General features: G+C 36.0%; 1 long non-coding RNA gene across 2 annotated transcripts in view; it reads left to right on the top strand.

Moving 5' to 3' along the window:
• Positions 1-613: 613 nt before the first annotated feature.
• Positions 614-9448, top strand: part of LOC126825430 (uncharacterized) — a 48199-nt gene continuing 39364 nt past the window's right edge. The window contains exon 1 of one of the 2 annotated variants that reach the window (XR_008788613.1): positions 614-828. This is a non-coding gene — a long non-coding RNA (uncharacterized LOC126825430). The remainder of the gene's footprint in view (positions 829-9448) is intronic. The other variant, XR_007681942.2, reaches the window with a different exon arrangement.

Raw genomic sequence — 9448 nt, 5'->3', positions numbered from 1 at the left:
ACTATGTATGTACATTATCTAGCGAGAGGGGTTTTACATAGGCTAAGCCTGTTCCCCAATCCCATTCAGACATCCTGAATAAAAATATTGTTTATATAAAAAAAACTGCCAGTAAACTATTATTCCCTCCGACTCACTCGCTCCCGTGCTGAAAACTTTGTATATACCAATTGGAGCCCCGAAGTCTTCAAGAGGTGGGGGGGGGGAACTCTTTGCACTGCGAAATTCTCATTTAGACTTCCAGACATTGGCTGTCTTTATTATATTATATAGTGATAGGTTGTAAAGTAATTCAAACTTGATATAGTTGTTTCATCTGAAAGCCATACGAATCTAGTAAATAAATAGAATATAATTAAATCAAGGTTCTTCCTTGTGGTTAAGAAGTCGACCCAATCTCATGGATCATACACAGTGTAGCAGTAATGTTTATACGGCGACTGGGAGCCTTTCCCATGGGGTAAAACACTTCCAATAGAATCAGCAGAGTAAACAAAAGAAGCGATGGTGTGGCTGAACATTTGCACAGCTTTTCACTACTACATTATAAAGGAGTGGGACGTTGAATCAACAAAGATACTAAAGACGGAAGAATCTGATTGGTTATAAAGTTTTCTGTGTGGTCTTAGACAGTGGTATAATATACAGGTGAACAGCGAGTTATTGGCTGTGACGAGAACTATCTGTATTCATACACACAGAGCAAGTTGGAAGAATTGGCAACATAGTACAGATACGTACCTTGGTACCAAGTACAGAACTAGAAGAATATCGGTGGAAGGAACGGGAACTGATTTTTATTTAAAGAAGAAAGTTAATACATAAAGGGTAAGTAACTATTATTATCTTGTAATACAGTACCGTACCAGACAAGAATTAACTAGGTTATTCGATAGCGTATGGTTGTGAACTTTTCAAGCAAAATAAACATTCATAAATATAATAAATGTCTGTCTTTGACATGACATATCAAGTTATATCTGATCTTGACGAAGTAATAATTGGCTCGAAGTTAAAATAATTGCAACTAAATTTATCAATGTTGGTGATTAGATAAAAGTATCCCTTTTGGTAATGCATTAAATTCTTAGGTTATTCGATAGCGTATGGTTGTGAACTTTTCAAGCAAAATAAACATCCATAAATATAATAAATACCTGTCTTTGAGATGACATATAAAGTTATATCTGATATAAATAAAATAAAACCAAGTACGAACAATCCAAACCATTACACAAAATTTGAAGTCCTAAAAAACGGTATAGGCAAAATGGTGTAATCAGAAAATGGACTGTTGACGAAGTAATAATTGGTTCGAAGTTAAAATAAATGCAACTAAATGTATCAATGTTGGTGATTAGATAAAAATATCCTCGTTTGGCAATACATTAAATTCTTAAAGGTGCTGGATCTCTTTGATTTAGGTCCTGTAACCCACTTCTGATTTGAGGCCAAATTCTCCAACACTAAGTCTAAATAGATAGTAGAGAATATGCATAATTACTGTTTTACACTTTTTACAAGGTCAATAATTGTCCGAAATATCACAGCTAAAATTCTTGTCTCAACACTTTTAACTTGGTGTCGACACTTGTCTTAAGGCAATGATCGACGGTGGATTGAGTTTTGTCTGTGTCTGTTGTCTTAGGTATGTTTTCAATTTTTGATCGACACCCGATGATACGTGACAGGGCGAAAATTGTTGAAATAAAGAATAAGCACTTGTTATGTTAAACACCCATTCCTTGGCTTATATCCGCCATTACTTCGCATATGCATGTACATGTATAATGGAACAATTTGCGTTATTGTAGTATTGATAAGATATTCGTAAAATATCAAACATACATACATATCGACAACACATCGTCAAATATTTATTTTAACTAATCTTCTCTTTGATGCTCATTTCTCTATCAGTTCAAGATAAATAGTTAACAAAGTTAAAAAAAATCGTTTTCAAATACACGTAGATACATATATTTGTGCTATAGAACTCCGATACCATTGCGGATAATTATTTTAAGAAATTAGTATTGTGGTTGTCTATGGATCCATAACTCCTATATGGTGCACATTACGTTTCCCATAAATTCATTATAATCGTTCCTTGCTTTTTTACTAATTAAAATTAGCTGCTACACGTAGAGTCTTATGACGTTACAAAGGTCAGTATTCTGTCGCGTTATTGTTGACATTTATTTACAAGGGGTAAATCTATCAGTAGTTAATACTAATCTCACAGACAACATTTAATTAATTAATGAGATTCAAGATAAGAAAACGACGAATGTATTATTTGGTGATTAATAAGCTGGACTATTCAAAATGGAGCGGTAAACTAGGCCGTACCTTAAGGCTTTAAACAGCCGAATTAATTTCTAGATTTTCTGGGCTAGATAATGTTGTTATATAATTTATGGAACTATTAACTAAAACCGCACGTAAAAACGAGACAAGTTGTTATTTTGTTTTGGGGCATCGCTTCACATTCGAAATACCAGTAATTTCTATAAATTGTGTAATTAGTGGGTACCAAATAAATAGTGATATTGTAGCGTCTTAACCGTAATTTTTATGTATTCTTTGTACGGTTTGTAAGTATACCAGATTTCTCCCACTTTACTTCATGTCATAACACAAAACAATAACTATGCGAAACCGTTTAATGAGAAGTGGTATCGGGTGTTCTAGAACGGCCATGGATTGTCTGCATCTCGCACAATACCGTCTTTACCTATAGCTAAGCATATTTCAGACGCCAAAAACCACTGCCTAAAATATAACCTCGTTAATATTATTACCTACTACGTGCAGTTTGGATCCGTTACTATCATGCCTGGTTAAAGAACAACGCGATATATTCGCACCATTAAACCGTGATATTATCAATACCTCCCTCTCGTTGGGTGGTTTCATTCAGACAGGAAAAGAGCTATCATAAAACCGCTTTTAAAGAAGACAAATTTAGACCACATCAAAATGAATTACCGTCCAGTTAACAACCTTGTCCTTTTTGTCCAAACTGGTCGAAAAAGCTTCTCTGATCAGCTTTACTAAGCACATGCACAGCCATCGTATCCTACCATCACACCAGAGCGCATATCGTAAAAACTATAGTACAGAAACATTAATCCTTAAAATATATGACGACATCTTACACAATATGGAACATCAATTATTAGTGCCGCGTTTGATACCGTGAACCATGAACTGCTGCTTGAAATCCTTCAAAAGTGCTTTTGCGTTTATGAAACCACAAATGACACGAATGGGTAGCTTCCTATCTCTCTGGCAGAAGCTTTAACGTTAACATCAACCAAACTAATTCGACACCAGCCGATATAAATTGTTGTTCCTCAAGGTAGTATAAACGGTCCCGTTTTCTTCACGTGTTATTCTAGCACATTGCAGTACAGTGTTAAGGGTGACCTTAATCTCGTTGGGTATGCCGATGACCATAACATTTACGGTAGTTTTAAAGCTGGCGAGATTTCATCGGAATTGGAAACGATCTCGCGTTTGTCTTCCACGATGGATGACATTAAACACTGGATACTTAGCAACCGACTTAAAATGAATGATGATAAATCAGAATGTATAGTTTTTGGTAGTAACAGAACTCTACAAAAATGTACAACAGAGATTAAAGTTGGAGATGTGTCTGTCACACGATCAAACCGTGTTAAAATTCTCGGTGGCTCAATGGATGAAAACCTCAGTCTCAAAAAACGTATCACAATAAAATTTCGAACCGCTGCAATATCACTATTCAATGTCAATCTGCCAAAAAATACCTTGTTACCGCTACAAAGAATTCAAAACCTCACAGCAAAAATGATCCTTGGACAGTAAAAATATTAAAGTTCAACAGATGCTCTGAAAGAGCTTCACATTTTGCCTATACATGCTCGTGCAGAATATAAACTATTGCTTCTAGTATATAAGTGCTTAAATAACCTTGCTCCCCAGTACTTGATAGATTTACTTAAACCCAACCCCAACCAATATTCGACACGATTTATATTTATATTCTTGTACATACTAAATTATTTATTTTAATTGTACAGTGCCACTGAATGCATGTATTGCAGTAATGAGCGCTATATTAAATGTAATAAACTTAAACCTATTAAACCCGGTACATATCTATGATCGCAATGGAAGTAGTTCATTCATTAATATAGATTCATGCTGATGCTAAAGAAGAGAGAGAGAGAGAGAGAGAGATGGGGGTTAACGTCCACTCGACACAAACTAGGTCATTTCGGTACTAATGAACATATGGTTTTTAATTTTATTTCAATAATTCGCTTGCGCGTAGGGGTCTTTAGCAGTAGGAGGAAACTGGAGGACCCGGAGAAAACCCACGAGGTTGGGCAGGCGACCCTACTCCTTGTCACGTACAACCGGGGATTCGAAACCACGCCAGTTGACTCAATGACAAAACGTGCTAACCATTCGGCCATCCACCCCACCCCCCCCCCTGATGCTAAAGAAGGTGTGAGTTATTATTTATAAGTTCTTTGACAATAAATCAATTACAGTGTGTTTTATATGTAATGCTGAAATATATTACGGTTATTGCGAATATAAATATAGATTTTATGTAAATAGCTCCAAAATCTTCTGTGAGCTCTTTGCCAACCGACGAGAAATGTAATGTCCAATTTAAAAAAAAATGGGTGATAAGTTCTAAATGGATTATAGACCAAAAACTAAAGAGAGAGAGAGAGAGAAATGGGGTTAAACGTCCACTCGACACAAACTAGGTCATTTCGGGACTAACACATGGTTCAATTTTATTTCAATAATTCGCTTGCGCGTAGGGGTCTTTAGCAGTGGGTGGAAACCGGAGGGGTCTTTAGCAGTAGGAGGAAACTGGAGGACCCGGAGAAAACCCACGAGGTTGGACAGGCGACCCTACTCCTTGTCACGTACAACCGGGGAATCGAAACCCCGCCAGTTGACTCAATGACAGACCGTATGACACAGCGCGCGCGTGCTAATCATTCGGCCATCCACCCCACCCCCCTGCCAAAACTAAAGAATACGTGTGTAGTGTAGTTGTAGTATCTTGGTGCTTTAACATCTGCTTCCACAGAAGTGATATCGCAGACAAGACATAGGAGTGTAGTGTGTTATAAACTTTAGTTCTGTAGACCACACAAAACCTAAGATTGCGATCTACAGTACTACACAAAACCAGGACCCTGTTTCACAAAAACTTAAATCTCCTTAAAGTCGTCTTAAACTAAAATTTTATCCTAACTTAAAGATACATTATGGGAGATTAGATACAGAGCTGGTAGTTCTTACTATAATAGTTAAAAACTAGATAATGTAAAGAGAATTTGCTGAAAATTTCAGACAAATTGATCCACTCTGAACCGAGAATTTAGTGACTGAATGTTAGGCCTAGCCTCGATCATCATTATTAAAGTCAGTACGATAAAATATATAGTCTCGATTATCCACTTTTTGGATTTAATCATCAATGAGCGTTGAGCAGCAGATTGGATTCTAATCCAGTAAATATCGATAGTTGATTATGGTCTGGATAAGTTAATTAATGTATAATTAATAATTTAGATAACGGCCTAAAGAAAGACCTGCAATAGGCAGATTTAGTTCTTGCATAATGTATGTTTAAGATAGATGAGTTTCACAAAACGATTTTAAGCCTTTTAGATAAAATCCACTAAAATAATATTGTAAGTTAAAATTTTATCTTAACTTAAAATAGTGGCGTTTAACAATACTATTTTAGGGGCAATTTTAACTAAAATCAGTTTTACCTTTAGACAATCGCCACCCGCTCCTAACTTAAAATCACGACATTTACAAATATTGATTATGGCTACGTTGTTAGATCTATTGCGACATATAGATAGACTTGGAATAACGGTAATATTGCCAATGGCCCGGGTCACATAATTTGAACATACCATCATCCACAAAAGCGATTCTCATTCAGTTTCTTTCAATAGCATGGGAAATTTTTTTATAAGGTATTTTAAGCAACTTGATGACGCCCCAAATTAGAACCCCAAGAACTAAAACACTAAAAACCTCTGTAAACAAAACTTGTTGTTACTGTTTTATACATTACCATATGAGTCAAGTATAATTTATCCTATTTTTAAATAATTAATAGACCCCCCACCCCCCCAAAAAAATATAAAAAATAACTAAATAAATAAAAAAAAAAAAATAACTAAAAGACAATTTTGGTTCACTTCATATTCAATGTCATGGAAAGAGCACAATATAAAAAACAAATTTTTCGTGTAGGCCTACAATGGTCTAAGATGGCCAATGTCTTTGTATTAGAAGGCATGCCATATGCAAAGTATTTACTCATATGGTTTTGGGGTTATGATATTTGTAAACAGATATATCAATAATCTCAAAAGTGTTTATAACACAGCGTAAATCAGAGAAGTTATAGTAGCCAAAAGTATTTTATCATGAGCGGGATCACTTTAATTAAGATAGATAGGCATTATCCAATAAGGAGTTGTAGGCGTAGGACTTTGTCATTTTCAAATTATCATTCAAAGGGTCTATAGGGCTGACATATCAAATCTAGGCATAGGAACGTTGGCTATTTGGTGATTAGTTTAAGAGCGTGTCCGCGAGAGCACCATGCAGAGGGTGATAAGTCTTGGGTCGGGGATTTGGACCAATTTTTTTCTGTGAGCTGGGTTAGTACCCAAACACACCCCCAGTCCCCACAAAATATTCCAAAAATGGGCTAATTTGGAACTAAATTTTGATGATCTGTTATTCGGACAATAATTGATTTGGACAGACGAAATTGTGGGCTTTAGTAGGACCACCCAGGCTCCTCCTACACAGAGAGTTTTAAGTTTTTACTGCCAATGATATCTTGATACTAGCCAGATACTAAACTCTCTCTGAAAATTAAATTTAATGAAAACCAAAGTTTGAGAGGCTATAGTTCTTTCTTGACAGAGACTAGGATCAAAGTTGAATGTTACCAACAACTAGCAACCCTCCTACTAATAAAATAAAAAAATAAAAATGTCCGACACATGCATAATATAAAAAGAGAAGAAATAAATTAATAACTCCAAAAATTGGGATAAAATGTTTCGTTTATCAATACCCTAGATGAAGAATACGTGTGGATATCTTCACAAATTTAATATATTGCACTTAATCATTAGCAAGGATGATTTAGACTTGAGAGGGAGAAAAAAATTGGTTTAACGTCCTTTGGACACAAACTATGATTTTGAATTGAGAGAGAAATGAGGATTAAGGTCCACTCGACAAAAACTAGGTAATTTTGGGACTAACAGATGGTACAGTTTTATTTCAATAATTCGCGCGTGCGAAAAGAGAGATTATGTGAGATTTGGACAGACAAAACAAGACCATGTTACCTACAAGCTTGTAATGGAAACCACGAAACTTAACTCTATAACATACCGTATGGTCTAAAGCACATGTGTTAGATCACTTTTGACTAAACCAAGAAACAAGTTTACGAATGTCCAATGATATTTAAACAGAATAAATCTTTATGAATATGATATCGTAATCAAATGAAACACATTTCAGCCCTCGGATTAAAGATCACTACGTTGTCAATAGCTGCAGGGGGTAGGCAGTAGCATCTCAAGTACGTTCTCCTGGCTGAAAATTTTCCGTAGCGAACCGGGTTTTCCGTAGGACGCGGGGGTGGGGGTGGTTGTTGATGATCGAGTGGCATTGAGCCATAAATACATGATCTGCATGACTATACACATGCTAAAATTGATTACCATTATATCTTTCAAATTAACAATGGATGGATTGTTAGAATTGCATATGTACACATATTATGTAGTGACATTGCTCGACGGATGTGTCTCTCCACTGTCGACTATCTTTAAATGACCGCTGATTATAACCTTTTCTTCCATGGTTGGTTACTTGAACGTGCCAAATAGGTTATGTTTGTCAAAAATATTTTAGGAATTACACCGCGCTTATTCCCATCTGTATTTAGAAGCCGATCAATGTATAGAACATTGGAAGTTTTATTGGAGAGTGACTGAAAATCAGGAGACAACATACATTCCATATTGAAATCTACTGAAGGAGAAGATGAAATATATAGGACAAAACATCATTACAATAATGGGGTCCCAAAACTAAGAAAATAGGAAGGCAGGTCAGAATCGTAAGTGAACACTTCTGCTTGAACATAGGTATATGCCGGAGTGCCATGAAACCTGTTGTGAACTATGCCATCTTCCCCTTCGGGGATTTCAATATGGAAAGCATGACGGTTTCCTAAACCCATCAATCTATATGATGATCTGCTTCTAAATACAGATCTTAATAACCATGGTCTGATCATTACAAAAATATGCACGACTTATGGCCTTCCTTTCGGCTATCCAGCGAGCGTGAAAGCCTGATTTTGTCACGAAAACGTTATGATTTTTGATCAAAATACCGAATTTAACAGGCATGTTCAAATAACGAAACATATAGTAGTAATAGTGATGAGCAGTGGGCATTTGAAAATAATCGTTGGTTATTGGTGAAAAAGCGCTGCTTTGGTTAGATTGTGCCGATATAAAAGCTTGTCATGTCAACCCATACATTTATACAATTACCTGCTACTAACTACAGAATACAACTGAGAATAATCGGTGTCTGATTCTGCAAAATTATACACCAGTTCACCCCTTCCTTACGGTGATCGTGAACGTCCGAATTTGTCACAAAAACATTATGATTTTTAACCAAAATAATATATTTGGCACGAGGGGGGCTCAAATAACAAAATATAGTACTAATGTTGATAATCAATGTTCATTTGAACTCTTGAAGATAGTCGTCGGTCATCAGTAAAAGAAGAATCGCATGGAAAATACTGATTTTTACACATTTTCAGAATATTGTAGCACACTAGTGGGTTTAGTGCCGGTCAGTATTTTCGTCTGCTTCTGACATACACTTGGACAAATGCCCTTCATAACCACACTCAACAGTTCTAGGTCCGACCCGCCAAGAAGCAGCTACATACGTTTTAGGGTGACATAGTTTTCAACATACGTAAAATGACCACTTCATCTCTCATCTCTCTCATCTTCACTTCATCTCTCTGCGACTGCCTGACGATGTGCAAACATTGCTACAACGTATAAAACTATCCCCTTTGGTATGTAACCGTTAGTTCAACCTGTCGACAGTTTTCAGTACCGAAGCGTATTTGCTTACACCTTAGGTGTCAGCACTGGAAATGTGCACTGCGCGAGCGCAAACAATGTTAACTAAAATCTATTAAATTGGCATTTTAAGTTGCAATCGATCTTCGTGAAATGCAAAAAAAATTACAATTTCATTTTGATTTTAGTTTTCATTGCATCGCATGCTTTCTGTCGCCTATTTTAGTGATATTAGCTAGTTTTTGGAAAACAGGGCC

Source organism: Patella vulgata, chromosome 6 (genome assembly GCF_932274485.2).
Source record: "Patella vulgata chromosome 6, xgPatVulg1.2, whole genome shotgun sequence".
NCBI classification, from domain to species: domain Eukaryota; kingdom Metazoa; phylum Mollusca; class Gastropoda; family Patellidae; genus Patella; species Patella vulgata.
Note: the sequence above shows the minus strand (reverse complement) of the source record. Positions and strands in the feature narration are given on the sequence as shown.